The following is a 16,318-nucleotide window of genomic DNA, read 5'->3' as shown; positions in this document are numbered from 1 at the left end:
TCCAGTACTTTGGCCATCTCATGAGAAGAGAAGACTCCCTGGAAAAGACCCTGATGTTGGGAAAGTGTGAAGTCAAGAGGAGAAGGGGACGGCAGAGGACGTGATGGCTGGACAGTGTCACTGAAGCTACCAACATGAATTTAACCCAACTCCAGGAGGCAGTAGAAGATAGGAGGGCCTGGTGTCCTCTGGTCCATGGGGTCACGAAGAGTCAGACACGACTTAACAACTAAACAACAACAAAGCAGATATGGATTGAGCAGAATCTTGCTCAACCTATACCACTGCCTCCCTGTCCCTGCTTTTCCTTTCCACCCACCTTCATAACTACTGTCTCCATTTTCTTCCCAAATGATGCAGCAAAGTTGCCACAAAACGAGAAACCGATAGTAGGAAAATGGTGGTGATGGTAATACCTTCTGTTGCAAGCACATTATCCTTTCCTGTTATCATCCCTGGTAGAATTGTGATGAGATTCACATCAATTTCTCCTCCATGCAAATTAACATAAACTAGAATAACATTCCAGTTGGGAAAGCTGAGATCCCCCAAGCTGGCAATAATGCCTGATGGAAGGGTAGAAAAATCTGCTCCTTGGTGAACTGGATGGTGTAGTTATGGAAAGCAGGTAATATTTCAAGCAACAGAGAATATGCTGTTTATGCTTGCTTGGAACCATGCAGAACATTTACCCCCGTCTCTTATCCCAAACCTCACAAAGCAGCACCTCTATCAACGTTTGTAACAAATTCACCTGTCATGCAGAATTCAATTTCAGGGGTAAAAGCAGACTTGTCCATAAATCTCAGGGGGAAAACAGGGAAGATTTTTCCATCTGAATTTCTCTCCCCAACTCCCAAAACTTCAAATTTTGTTAATCTCAAATAGCAATACATTTGTTCTTAAACTGAAACAAGATTTTCACTCATCCTTCGTCTAGCTTGAGAGTTTACTTGCTATGGCAAAAGCAAGCTCGCACAGTTTCTGATGGAACCAAGGTAAATGCAGACCTCATGTTAGCCAGTGGTTAAACTTTAAATTTTATATGGGCTTTATGCAGTCATCACCACTAGTTTTTTAAAAAGTGATTTGCTCTGATTACAAGTTATACAAGCCTGACTTAAAACTAAAAGAGCAGGTACTGAGGTTTCCACTTCCCTTACTTTCATTTTCCAAAGGAAACACCTGGCGGCTTCTTTTCCCTCACCTTTGTTCATGGAAAAGGGAAGCAGAATTTTCCAGCAGCCCTAGACTACAAGGCTAGATTTGAGAGGATCTAAGACTGTCAGTTGAGAGGAAAGGGAAGGAAATAGAGTACATTTGCAAGATGCATTTAGAATGGAGAATTTATGTTACTGTCAATTTTCCGTCTCCTTGGTCGCTGTTTAATGGTCCACATCATGGTTCCTGTCCACTCCATGTGCAATTTCTATAAAAAGAGAGAGCTGGCGGTTGAACACATTTAAAAAGCAGATGTTCCTAAATTTTTATGTGAAATTCCAGCTCCCCATATCTTTAACTCAGAGATACTTAGTGCAAAGTCCTTAAAATCCCCAGTACAAACAGGAAACTGTTGCAGACTTTTGAATTTCTGGTAAAAAAAATCTCTTTTTGCTACATAGTAGAAGTACAGACATCCACAGAAGAGAATAGTTACAAGTTCCCCAGAGTCCACCACTTTCTCATTAAGTGACACTTGAAGTCTCAATAGCTCACTCTGAGAGTAGAAAAATGAATAAAAATACTTATTTACAATTGCTTGAAAATACAGACTTGTGCATACAGCTTCCTTTATTGCACACTTACCAGCAACCAACTGAACAGATGACAGCACCAAACAACAGCCACAAACCAACGAAAGAGAAGGGTAGGACACTCAGCAAAGAGGTAGGGCTTTCTTTGAATTCAAAGGCTGGAAGGAATGATTGGTTAGTGTTGGATAGATAGACAATCACTCCAGTCCAAAAACGTTTCTCTTAATGACTCAAACAACAGACAGCATGCAGAACTGTAAATAAAACTCCCAACAAAAGCAAGGTGCAAAAAAAAAGAAAAAAAAGAAAAAAGAAAATCACCATCTGAATAGATGGCAATGAAAGTGGCTGAAGACAGGGTAGGAATCCAACTTAGAATTTCATAAAATAAAGTTTGAGGCTTTGTGACATTGCAAACTCATAGAGGATGCAGTTCAGTGTACATTAGTTCAGAAGCCAATCCCATTGAGTTCACTTCTGGGTAAATAGACATAGGATTACAGCCATACAGGGGAAGAAATCTAGTTTTTTAAAATATAAAACGATGTACATTTATTTAGAATTAGGGATGGATTGTTTTGTCAAGCTTGTTGACTACCTTATTAGGTTTATGCTCATAAGTTTATGTTGATCTGTAAAACTACAGAAAAGAAATCTGCCAAGAATCATGCATTTTTGTGCACATTTTCTGAATTGTGTAGTTTTTGGTGCAAATTGTAAACAAATGTATTGTTAGGATAAACTAATGAGTATATTTTTCTAAATATGGACATTGTTGTGGGAATTTCAAAATAGGCAGATTACTTTGTGTGCCAGAACCTGAGTGAGATTTGTGAAAATGCAATAGCATTTGTGACTGTATAATAGCTCATGCTGTAGTCTGGGGATGTTGAACTGGGTAAAATTTGAATCAAAATGCAAACTCAAGAATTGCCCACCCACCAAGAATAAGGGCAGCAGGCAATGAATGGGATGAAGAGGAAGAACTTTAAACAAACTGCATTGAGAGGATAAGATAGCAAGGGGACCATCAATCAGTGGGGGCAGGTCTATCCTTCAGCCACACTCCTATTGTCAGACTGTAAAGACATTGAAGGCATCCTGACAGAGAGGCAAATGCTCTGGTGGCTTGCTTTGCCCTTGTGTGTTACATTACAAGATACCTTTCTTGTGTTACATTACAAGATACCTTTCTTGTTTCACAACATTGTGAGATATTTGTGGTGAGTCATAACGGTTACATGCACCTGCTAGACCAATTCTGGTGCAGTTCTGTAAATGCACAAAATGTCAAACCATAACTGTTGCCTTGTTTCATGGTCTGTACTCATGGGATGTATTGTTTACATCTTTGTGAACAGACATCCTGTCCTGTTGTGCTTACTTAAGTCAGTTGACATTTTGCATACATCACTCTTATGCTGGAGGTAAGAACTAAAGTAGCTGGAAAACCCTCAGTGGAGTGTCTTGACAAAATTTCTTAGTAGCTTCATTGTGCCATGTCATAATCAGTTCCCAAAACATGTGCACTGAAGTGGTCTTACAAGTTAGACCACACCATTGGTGTCCAGCTCTGAGATATACCCTGATTCTCCAGGCCCTAGAATAATTGCCTCTTGATAGGCAACTGTGAGGGAACAGTTGAATTAGCAATTCTGAAACATCCCAGGGGGGTGTCCAAAGAGTCCTAATTTGACATTTCTTCCTGGCTTTCCTTGTGGTACCGGAAATGTCAGTTAACAAGTTAACAGTTAACACCCAGTACAGCATGAATTGGATAGAAAGCAATGCAATCCTTAATCAAGCTGGATTGATATTCCTCCCCAAATCCTACTCAGTCCGAAACAATGACAGCTAGGCAATCCCGTGTGGACACACAAAGAGTAGGAAGGCTGGTTGCTGTTCGGTAGCTCTGAAGCATAAAACATGGAAGGACAGACCGTTGCAGCAGGGAGACATGTGACTGACTCTGCTTAGTCAGTTTTCTCCCATCTGGGAAAAACAGGCCAGTATCATTTTCATTCCTGTCCAAAAGGGAATGGAACGAAAATCATACAGAGGAGGAGTGGCATTATCCCTCATACCAGTTTACAAGTAAGCCCCAGTGTTCACTGGGCTTACTTTTAGGAATGTGTATACAGAATTGCAACCTGTGCATCCTTCATTTTACTCTGTACAAACATCCGTTTCAATACAACAGTCCTTTATAAATCTATTTCCTCTATAAATGAAACAGACTGAAATGGAATAATGAAAACCTGTTTCACTCAATGAAGCAGTGGTGATTTTATAGCATATACTATGTGAGAATCTGTGCTATTTTAAAATGTCTCAATCGATTGCACAATAGTGCACTATAGATCTGGTTTTTACTGAATGCATGCTCTGTAATTTAAAAAGTAACCCATGACTGTTGAAGTGCGAGTAGGAGACAGTGTTGACTTATTTGAGAGTTTGATAGCTATTTCCAAATAAGGACTTTACTGTAGTCCAGAACATATTCACATTCCTAAAGTCATAAGAACATTTTGGGATGAATTGGTACTTTGTTTTCATTGGCAGTAGCTCAAAAGGCTGTAAAGTTGTATTAAATTATATCTAGAGTATTTAGGAAAAGAGTATTTTCTCTCACACACACATGCACACACACATTTCCCATTCAGAATAGTTTGTTTTTGAAGTAATATCTAAATTCCATTCCATAATATTAGATTCCCCCTCCAAAAAATGATTAATTATCTTGGGTTATTGATTGAATATCACTATGTTGAAATTTCTAATCCACTTACGTAGATGGATTAGAATGAAATTGGTGCTATAGATATTGCCCAGAATGAAATTGGTGCTATAGATTTTATTTATTTATTTATTTATTTATTTATTTATTTATTTATTTATTTATTTATTGGACTTATATACCGCCCCATAGCGCTACAAGCACTCTCCGGGCGGTTTACAATTTTTTAATTATACAGGCTACACATTGCCCCCCCCAGCAAGCTGGGTACTCATTTTACCGACCTCGGAAGGATGGAAGGCTGAGTCAACCTTGAGCTGGCTACCTGGGATTTGAACCCCAGGTCGTGAGCACAGTTTTAGCTGCAGTACAGCGTATTATAGAGGACCACATCTAGTGTTTAATAGTTGGGTGCTCTTTAAACCAGAAGGCCCCAGCCCCCGGTCTGTGGCCCGGTGCCGGTCCATGGCCTGAGCCAGACTGGGCCGTGAAGACAGAACTCCCGCCCCACACCCCTCACACGCACTCACCCCCACAGCCTGTTTGTGCCTGTGTGCTCGTGTGCCCGTGCAAGCGCTGTGCCACCATTTGTGCATGCGTACGAGCACAAGTGCACCCAGACAAGCACTGCACTGCTGTTTGCTCATGTGCATGAGCACACCCATGCCTGCACAAGCACCATGCTACCATTTGCGCATGTGCACAAGCACGTGCTCGTTTGTATGAGAGAGTGCATGTGCTTGTTCGAGCATGCACATGAGCACGGGGGGTGCCCCGCCTTCCCCAGCTGGTCCGCAGGGTGAAAAAAGTTGGGGATCCCTACTTTAAACTAGCTCACACACAATAAGACCACTTTGTCTGTGGCTCTGTCTGGCACCATGAATTTAAAATCTGTGTGGGATCAGTGAGGGTTTCCCTGGCTGTGAGAGTGGGCTCTCCACCTCTCAGAGAGTGACGGCCTGATTTCCTGCCCACAACTCATCTGTGGACTGAAGTGTTGGCAAGAGGAGGTGGATGATGCCCTTGAAGCCACAGGTATGACCATATCAGGACTTGGACTTAAGGAGGAGGGCTGTTGGGCAGATGTCATGGACTATAAGGCGTGTGAGTACCACAAGATGCTGCCGATGCTGGATAAGTCAAAGACTGGGTGGAAGATGGTCCACAGATGTGATCCTGAGACTGGCTACAGTTTCGAGCTGTTCATGCCATCAGAGAAAGCTGTCCGGATCCATTAGCACCAGGCAAGGCATCAAGAAGTTTGATGGCTTGAGCTTGCCACTGGTAGAAGACGCATCAAGGGCAAGCCACCTCTCTGGATTAGGGCCATAGCCTCCCTCCCAGTCCTTAAAAGGTCCACTCCCCCCTGCCCTCCCCCCAACTATGCAAGAGACCACCAACCAGGTTTGTGCAGAGTTTGGCCACACCTCTCAGGATGATTACTACATCTACGGGCTGGTTGCTGCCAGAAGGCACTACAGGGGAGTGGCTGGAGAGGGATCCTTTGCCACCTGTCTTCAAGGACACTTAATGGCATGCATCCAACACCCTTGTTGTGGAACCCCAAGCCTACCCACTTGCAAGAGGTCCGACACCTTTTAGAGGAGGTGGGGTTCTACTCCCCTCCTCCCAGTAAGAGATTATACAGGGACACTGCCAGAAAGTCTGAGGCAGTGCAGTCAACTCCCTGGCACCCTGAGTTACCAGTTCTACGTCAGTAGCCTATTGGCACTTTAAAAGTTACGTTCCAGTCTCTACTCTCCGCGTTGTCACAGGGGCTGATCACCATTTGTATCCAGTTTGAGTGCTGATGTACATTTTTCATAAGTCATCCCAAGGAAATTGCTGTGAGGATATTCTTTTATAAGATGCGATCCTCTCCTCACTGATTTGTGTTAGAGGTTTGGAACGACTAGTTCCATGTATGCGTCTGTGCATTTCAAATGAAGCTGAAACAAACAGGATACAGTATGGAGGAGCAACAAATGACATTGTAGAACAACTGTTTAAAAGTTGACATGGATATATGGAATCTCTCACCTGGAGATGCTTTGGGCTAATCTCCCACTATTGGCCTTGCTGCAGCTCCTGCTAGCTAGATATTTGGGAAGTCACCATTACATGAAGGCTTAGAGGTGTATTACGTGAATGGCTCCACACGTTCAGACTGCATAGCTGCATGTCCTGTCTCATAAACAAATACACATAGAGACATTTCTCTAGAGTATCTTCCTAAGTGGTCAGGTTGAACTGTCTCTTTCCCAGCCTCCTGGAATGTAGGATATACACTGCTCCTGTGCTGGACTCCAGAAGTGGAGATTGGCAGACTGCTGTGCTGGTGTTCCTTGGGGAAGAAGATAGACCCAAAGCCAGAGCAGCAATAGAGGAACATAATTTGCCTTTGCAAGTTCGAGGTGGGATAGTGTGTTCTGCAAGCCCATTTTCATTGAAAATCAAAGCTGCATGCCAGTTCTTGTGAGATATATTGATCACCCAGCATCCTAGCACAGCTGGATTTTTGACTTACCATAATGCTACAATTCTCTTCCTAGGACTATCAGCAAAACTTTAATGAAAGCAAGCAAGCAAAATAGGTTTATTGCGTGGCACACAGACCATTGCAACATACATCAGATAAAACAGTATAAAACAATATAAACAATATACGAGTAGTCCATTACAATGTAGTACATTAAAATATTAAACGAAAGCAATATTCTGGGACCCTGAGCCAAACAGCACTCATGGACCAAACCGAAGTACTAGCACACAAGACAGTAGAGGATCTTGCAGCCTTTTTGTCTGATGGGTCAGTGGATTTCATGAGAACACACTGACCTGCTTTTTCAATATTTGCTCCTCTTTTTCTCCCCCCCTTTTCTTCTCATGAAAATTCTCTTGTATCTTTTGCCTTTTAATGAGGAAAATGGTGCAAATCTTCACATGACAGATTGTTTAAAGATGCAACTGAAAACCACCACCATATCTTGGACTGGTTTTAAGTATGGAGAAAGCTGTAGAAGTGATCTGGCTGAGAGTATAACCTATATCCAGTAAGCTATATTTGTCCCATCTACCCTAAACCAGTTTGTGCTGTTTGAGGCTCTAAGGTAGTTTTAAGGTGGGAAATCAATGGTATACACTTGACAAACTGCAGTATTTAATGGAGATGACAGTTTCATTAGATATATATCCAGAAAAGGTCAGGGAAATTTCATCATAAATTGCATAGAAATGCATCTTTCCAAATTCCTAGCTTGGCGAAATCCTAGGGCAAAATGGATGCTGCTTCCTTCCAGGGCTAATCATATCTCACACATTCCATTCACTGTTGGTCTGTTCTCAAATGAAGATATATTACAGAGTTGTTCTGCTCAGAGATGCTACTTCAGACAAGAGAATGGATGAAAATACTTTAGATAAGCTGAATTTGTGTGTGTGTGTGTGTGTGTTTGCCTTGAGATACATAGTTTTTTTCGTACATGTGTTCCATGTGAGCATCAGTAGGAAAATGGTCATTCAGACAATCCTAGTACAGTATATTACATCCTTAGAGTTTTACCACTAAATTCTAACAGCATTTTATAGAGCTTGGGAAATTTACTTTTTTGGCTACTGGCCCCAGAATTTCCCACACAGAATGATCATACCAAACAAATAACTTTTATGAGCTTTGACATTGTTATTTATACTCCACTGTTCTGCTAAAATAGTAATAAAATTTGAATTAAAAGCACAGTCTTGGTTAAAACATGACACAAAAACACATCGAATAGAAACACAATTACAGAAGACAAAGGCTAAAATCCTGGTTATTTTCGATACATATGTAAAGAATCGTTGCATACGTAGTTATCATTTCCATTTCCTCAAGAGGTTTGTCAACTACCCATTTGTGCATATGGAAACCCCATTACATTAAAAGAGGTGATATCTGGCTTGTATAGCTGGAAGCTGGACATCACAAGGAACAAAGAACATTCCACAATTGGAGCAGTTATGCTCAATGCTCAGGTTGGTCTCCATGCTGAACGTGTTCACGCCAAGGAATATAATCTTGGGAATGGTATGTGTGTGCGCTATAGTATGTTTGGAGAACGTTTTGGAAAATGTCATAGAAAATCTTAGGACAAATTAAGAATAGATGATAGAGTACGTTTAAGCAATATAAGATAATGCACAACATTATTTTTAGCTTCTAGTTAAAAAATGACTTTTTGTCAAATCTCTTGGCTTACAATGGAGTGCATGTAGCAGTTAGCTTTGCTCTCCTTTGTCACAGGTAATTCCAAGCAATTACAAGAACCTGTGATATGTGGAAAGAAAGATCACATTCTGAGACTGCTCTTATATTCGTTATCAGATGCTTCTGTGGATCAATCAGTCTATTTCTGGTCTCATGTATTGAGTCATAATGGCATTTCATTCTGTATGAGAAAATTATCCCCAAATTTGCATTCCACTGTACTTTGAATGTACTTTCTTGACAAAAATTCACTAAGTATATATTTCTAAACAGCTGTTAGCCACCTTATGTATTGAGTTACTTTGCTGTACTCAAACATATTAACTTTTCCAAGCTCAAGGCTAAATCCAATGTTACTTCCAGCTAAACTGAACCTTCTGAAATACATGGGATTTAGACTGGATTTAACCTTGCTGGCTTCCTGTTTGTTTCAGAGCATATTTCAGTGTCCAGATGGTCAGCTGTAAAGCCTTCTATAACACAGGCTCTGTGCTTGTTACAGGATGGCGTCTTTCACTCTTAATTTTGAGTGGATGAGAGAAATCTAGCTATGTACACCAAAAAAAAAAAAAAAAAAAAGGAAAATCTGCTGTGAAGACACAGCATGCCTTTTCTGAGGTAGGATGCATATTTGTCTCATTTCTGAAACACTCATCTCCTACTTGGAACCCCATAATATTTATTTTGTCAAAGAAACTGGAATTTTTCTTTTTGGACGGAAAGTGTTCTCACATTTCTAGTGTTTATTGAACACTTTATTGTTGTGATTTGATACAAAAGTGATTCTTTAATTAAGTTTACTTAAAAACACATTCCCCTGTTTTGTAGCTTACAACAGCCATTGAATGCATAGAACAACAATATAGTAAAATAGAAGGTGTTTGAAAGCCACAGAAGAAAGAACTAGATAAATGCAAGCCATATCATGAGATATATTATGAAAATAGTAGTTGGGATATAAATTAAGTAAAGAAATAAACAAAGGCTAAAGAGATAAACTGGTGGGATTAATTTTAAGTGTGAATGAATGTGTGATTTAATGCTTGGAGAATCCCATCCTAGAGCAGAGGGTTAAATTTGCTGAATTCGGTTTGGGTTGTTTCCAGCTTTGTGTATCAGTGAAAGAGGGTGGTTGTACAAAATATTGGCATAGAATGGAATCTTTAACATGTTTAACAGTGAGTGCATTATAAATTCAATGATGTAATCTTGGTAATTCCCTCCCCACTCCCATCCAGTTTTACTTGCTATTTCTTGCTTAGCTGTTGATTCCTTCCAAAAGTTCATTTTCTTCATTACAGATGCCATGCTGTTCAAATCATTGCTTATATAAATAAAAAGGTTATTTTATTTTTGAAGGCTTTCATGGCCGGGATCTAATGGTTGTTGTGGGTTTTTCGAGCTCTTTGGCTACTCCTGTCCTCTGAAGATGGCGGCCACAGAGACTGGTGAAACGTTAGGAAGAACAACCTTCAGAACACGGCCAAAGAGCCTGAAAAACCCACAACAACCATTATTTTATTTTGTTTTATTTATCTTATTGATAGGCTGCCTTTCTCCTGATAAGGACACTCAAGGTACATAGCTCACAGTATTAGAAACAATATAATTAAAAACACAGTAAGATGCACATTAAAAATAATTCAGCTATAAAATTGATGAAAGCAGGTAAAAACATTAAAAACTATCTTAACTAAAAATGGCATTCAGAGACTCAGTCATGATTGTTAAAATATGATGTAAATAAAATATGATTGTTAAAATATGTTTTTCTCTCAATGTCAAGTAATATGCAAACTTGGGATTCAAGTTAGTTATGTATTAACCCAAGCATATATATATACATATTTGCTTTCTTCCATAAATGCCATAACTCCAAAGTGGTTTCTCTCCCCACCCACCCATAATTTGCTTCAGTCATCAATTAAAATGAAGATTGTAGCCAAGAATCAGAAGACTGTGACTTGGTAGGGCAGGTATGAAAGAACTATAAAAAATCATTAAGTGCAAGGATTAAGATCACTCAGATCACCCATATTTTGACATTCTTGATTTATGCTTTATGGATGTGACAATGAAGAAAGCTCCTCTGGAGGACAGCTGTGGTGGATAGTCTCAGAAAGACATTTTGGCTAAACGGAGGCAATTGTATTCTGGTACAGTGGTGCCTCGCAAGATGAATTTAATTCGTTCTGTGGTTAATGTTGTCTTGCAAAAAATTCATCTAGCGAAATGCATTTTCCCATAGCAATGCGTTGAAATCTAATTAATGCGTTCCTGTGGGCAAAAAAAAGTCAGAACAAAGTCAAATTTGGTTCACAAAGGGTTTATTAAGTGCTCTTTAAAGCCATACATATTGTGCAGATGATTTTAAAAATTTCAATCAAAAAACTTTAATTTTTTAAACATCATAGAAAAACATTTAAAAATCAGCAAACATGAGGCAGGAACAAAAAACCGGAAAACATCCGTCTTGCAAAGCATGGCCATAGGAACATTTGTCTTACGAGTCATCAACCCCATTGCCAAAACCATTTATCTTGTGAGTTTTTTGTCCTGTGAGGCATTTGTCTTGTGAGACACCACTGTATTGTGAGAAGACAAAACTCAATGAAAAATACAATGTTTTGAAAGTGAAAGGCAGCAGAAAAAGAGGAAGACTTAGTAAGAGATAGACTGACCTAATAAAGAAACAAAAGGTGTTCACTGAGGAACTCTATTGATGATAGACCTTTTGGACGTCATTAATTCATAGGGACACCACAGGTCAGAAGAGACATGAGCACACATAATAAAACAAATCTTCACAGAGCTTATTTATTTTTACAACTGAGCACAACTCACATTCCTGCTGGTCTGGTATATTTCTTTTCACTCTATATTCAGACCCAGTTTTGGCCAAGTGGAATAAGAAAATAACAATGTCAGAGAGGTGAAGCAAAGCAAAGTGAGTCTGTTTCACAGAACACAGATGCAGAGTCTATTGCTCTGGAAAAGTATAAAAGCTACAGGGAAGCCATAATTTAATCAAAGAGCACCACCCTGACCTGCTCTGTCTGGTTATTATTATACTTCTTTTACTGATCACCTTTTTGCTGCCAGAACTGATGGATCACAAGCTAATTCCATCCCTTACACCCCGGGTTTAAGATGTGTTTCTAGTCTTGCCATCTGCTTCATTTGAAAGCTAAAGCATGTCGGATTAAAAAGCAACACAGATTAAAAACACAATTTAAAGGCAGACCAGCACTCACCCAACCAAAAGCCCTCCCCCAGGTGAACTGCTAAAGGTCTGCTTGGGTAAGAACATATTTGCTTGCTAAGGGATGATAAAGAGGGAGTAGAGCAGTTTAGCTTCTTTCTGTAGATAGTTCAATAGCTGTGAATTGCCATAAGGGAAGCATATTCCTTAACCTATAGGGGTGATAGGATCAAGGAAAGCCCCCCCACACACACACACTGTCTAAGTGTTGTAATTTACAATGAAACAACATGGATGTCGTTGGCAAAATCTAAATTATTATTATTTGAAAACTAAGAATTTTATTTCAATGTGAGGTTTTGCGGATCAGTAGTGTTCTACTTCATGAGTAAATAGATGTTTCAAATTTTAACTTACTGTGTTCTGGTCTGGATATATTAATAGTGACTCACATGGTGGCCTTGACATCCATAGTTAAATTTATGAAAGAGGCAGTCCTACTTCTAACTGTTAATCTTCTAACTGGTGATGAAAGTGACGCCTTTTGAGGGGTGGGGAGGTATAATGAACTCTGGACTCATTAGGTTGGTTGGATGATGTATTCATCGTTCTGAGCTGGCCTGAGCCTATAGGTGACTGCTAGAAGATATATCACAAATGCATTCAGTATAATGTACAGTTTGGCCCTGGCTTGATGCAAATTGATGCAGCCCTGCACTGACCTCATATACCGTTGTGAATAGAAAGGGGGAAATAGGCAATGCAAGGCCTGACGGGATAGCAGACTGCCATGAGAGGACAACTACCATGGTGCCTTATCTTTGAAAAACATTTTGATGAGTTATGTGTGTTCCTGAAGTTTTCCATTATTTCCATCTGTAAATGGAAATTAGTTTTGTGAAGGTGGCAGGTTTACTTTAAATTTCTATCCAGGACTTTATGTCAAACTGTTACACACCACTAGCAATCAGGTTTTAATCTATGTTGCAGAAACAAAGAAGAATGTTTTTATTTAAGGCTGCATCTACACTGGCAAACTTTATTCACAACCTATTTTATGTTTCTGTTTGGATTAGATGATCACACAGAGACTGTGGATTGTTTCAGTACTAGTGTCCACACTGGCTCCTGATGCAGTTTGATTCGTGCCAAGGCCTACAGCACTTGTTCTTTGATTCCACCCTCTATCAATCCTCTTTCATTGTTTGTTGCAAAGCTGGCAGGCTGTTTAGAGTATATGGGAAAAGGAATTGTTTTCCAAAGATTTCCATAATATACATATGCACATACCACAGAAACATAACAGTGTGCTGTAGTTCACCAGAGTTGTTTCTATTTCATGTTGATTTTTATCTTTTTAAATTTTATGCAGAGGTGATCTAGCATTAAATTAGTAGATCAATGTAGGGATAAGGTGATCTAACGCTAAACTTTTTTTAAATTAAAAATACTTTGGGGAGCCTAGGAAACAAAATTGCAAGGTTGGGTGTTCCTGCTATCCAAAACATCACACCCACCTTAGTATGTCACCAGAATACTACCCAAAGTTGTGCCCTCTGTCCTTTTGGAGAACAAAACAACTAATCACACAGGGAAAAGTCTGTTCAGATCATTCTAGATTGAAAAGGGTACAAGCCTCCAGAAACAGAGAAAACACCCCATGTAGAGAGGGGGAAAAAAAGGGGGACCTGACTGATTTGGTCTTTGTGTCATATATTAAGTAAAACAAATATGATTCATCTGCAGCAAATCCCACAGTATTTGTCTGTGAAGTCACAGCCTACTTTTAGCTAAAATGAATCACTAGACAAGTATCAGACTAGCTGGGTTTGTTTCATTTCATACAGTCTCCTTTAAAAGAAAAAGAAACCTCCTAATAATAACTGAATATTTATTAAAAGTTACTCTTCATATATAAATTGCCCTGGAAAGAAAGATGGCAACTTGAATAAAAGCCCTTCACCAGTCTGAGACAGTCAAAAGATTGGAAAAGGATTGATAGGAGAGATTATATTAGTTCCTCTTTCTTTTTGAGTGTAGAAAGAAACACCCAAAGGCACAGGCTAGAAAGAGAGACTAAATTTATCATATGCCTCTTTAAAATATTAAACACAGAAGAGATTTTAGTAGCCTTTTCATTCTTATAGAGATACTTTTACAGGGTTCAATAAATTGAGTGCGGTTTTCTTTCTCCCCGCTGTCAGCGCAGAGCTCCATTTTGATTGAAAATCAGCTTGGTAAAAGTAAATTCGCCATCATAGTGAAACTGAGATCCAGTTTAAAAAAATTTGGAAGAAAGACTGCACTATTCATTACTTTTGAAAAGCTCACAACATAGACAGCTTTATGGAGGTCAGATCTTTTGCCCCGAAGAGTTAGTCTGAAGATAGGATCCCTCACCACATAATTCCAAATAATAAGAATGTTTAGAAGTGGTTTAGAACTGCAGTTCACAATTCTGAAACTACAATGATCAAATTAACACAGACAAAAGTTTGATTTCCTTTGAGAGCATATAGTTTCTTCAGTCCCAGAGGCAGCATCTGACCATTGGCTCATGCATTTAGAGTTGTAAATCCTCTCATCCTCACAGGTAAGGATTCACACCATCCTTCCCCTTGCCTACAAAGATCATGGAAGACTTTATTATCCTCTTGGATTATTCATTGCATTTGTGATGGTGATCCTCCACTCCTCCCCCACCCCAAATAAAGCAACAAAAAAAGCAGGAAAGGAGGGCAAACCAGGATGACTGCTGCTTTGCTCAGTGGTACAGTTTCAAGCCTACGTAAATCTTAAACCCTGAGAGTTGTGTGTATGTTTCATGTTTTTTGTATATATGATTATGGAGACCTTAATGAAACCCTTTGCTTTACTGTTGAAAAAGTAGGTTTGCCAGATTGAGATATATTGTGATGTGAAGGGAACCAGAATCAATGAAGATGAGGCTTTTATCAATAATTCTTCATGTCTTTACATATGTATGCATGCATACACACACACACACACACACAGGTGTACCATGTATTTCCTGCTCCTCATGCCTTACCTTACCTATCTTAGTAGACTACCATTCCATAGGAGAAAAGTCCACTATTATTAGAAGTGGAGAAATAGTTATTTTGGAAGAGTTTTGTGTTGTTCTCGCTGTGACTGATCTGATCTATGACTGGTCAATATACAGTGACTGATTCTTACTGTGTTTGTCACTGAACACAACAGAATATATTATTCCTGGTAGAATGCACTCATGTTATAGATGCTCACCAGCTGATGTATGTATGAATAGCATAGCTGTCTGCACTAAGTAACTTTCAAGAAGCAGTGTTGTACTGAAATGAGTAGCATGGGACGGGAAATCCAGTTCTGAGTTTGTTTATTCATGTTATTATCTGCTTCATTTTAAATATGTTAAAACACAGACAAGGAAAAATAAAATTCAACGAATGCCTAGGGATGCTAAAATCTGATCTAACCCTCTTAAAACCCTGTAAATCTATTAGAAACAAAAAGGTCTTGCACTTTCCAAAATACACAACATTCTAAAGCACTACATACAGTATCCTGTCTTGGCATAATGAATTAAATGGACCCAGCAGTTTACAGAAAGCTGAAGATTTGCTCTCTTGTCCTAGTGCATGGATTTCTCAAATATAATATAAAGGGTTTTTTTCCCTCCATGTGGGCCTGAGACATAAGGGTGGTGGTGCAGGCAAAGAAGAACAGGAGAGCAAAGACAAACGGCAGAACAAAGTAAGGGTAGTAAAGGAAGATGGCAGAGCATGTATTCAAAGAAGAATGAAGAAGACACAAATGATATATGGTAAATTTTTGAAGTGCAGGCACTCATCACAACAGTCTCACATCACAATGGCCATGGCTCTGTGCAAAATTCAGAACTACAAGCAGCTAGCTCTATTGATCAATCTAAACAAAACAGTTTAGCAGTTTTCATACGGTATATTTCGGGCAATGCTTGTGTTCCAACAGCCCGTTCAGGGCCAAGCCAACCTGCAATATTTGATTTTACAACTAAGAGGATAGTATGCATAAATTCTTCCTCAAAATATTCATTTTCCTTCCAGCTATATGAAGGATCCAGCTAAGGGAAGAGGAGCCTACAGATACATGCTTGTCCTGGGGCTACACAGGCAACCACAGGAAAATACTGGTTTGAGAAAAGCTGCCTAAGAGCCTGTTCAACTTTCTTTGCACTCATGATACTGGCACTGTATCCCAGTGTCCACACCAAACTAATGTCAATAGTGTCAAAGTGGGCCAACCCCCAACCTCCACCTGCTTTCTGCATTTTCTTACACCACTCCTGGTCAGTGGTATATTTTTGTTCTTCTCTGCTGCAGTTTTCTCCAGTGCAGTCT

The 16,318-nt window shown here is 39.5% G+C and overlaps 1 protein-coding gene across 10 annotated transcripts in view; it reads left to right on the top strand.

Annotated features, from left to right (window-relative positions):
* The window catches only part of DMD (dystrophin), a 1,295,019-nt gene that overhangs the window by 195,057 nt on the left and 1,083,644 nt on the right, over positions 1-16,318 (top strand). The gene's annotated exons all lie outside the window — the stretch shown is intronic.

This window comes from Pogona vitticeps, chromosome 3 (assembly GCF_051106095.1).
Source record: "Pogona vitticeps strain Pit_001003342236 chromosome 3, PviZW2.1, whole genome shotgun sequence".
Lineage (NCBI taxonomy): Eukaryota > Metazoa > Chordata > Lepidosauria > Squamata > Agamidae > Pogona > Pogona vitticeps.
This window is presented reverse-complemented; position numbering and strand designations above follow the sequence as displayed.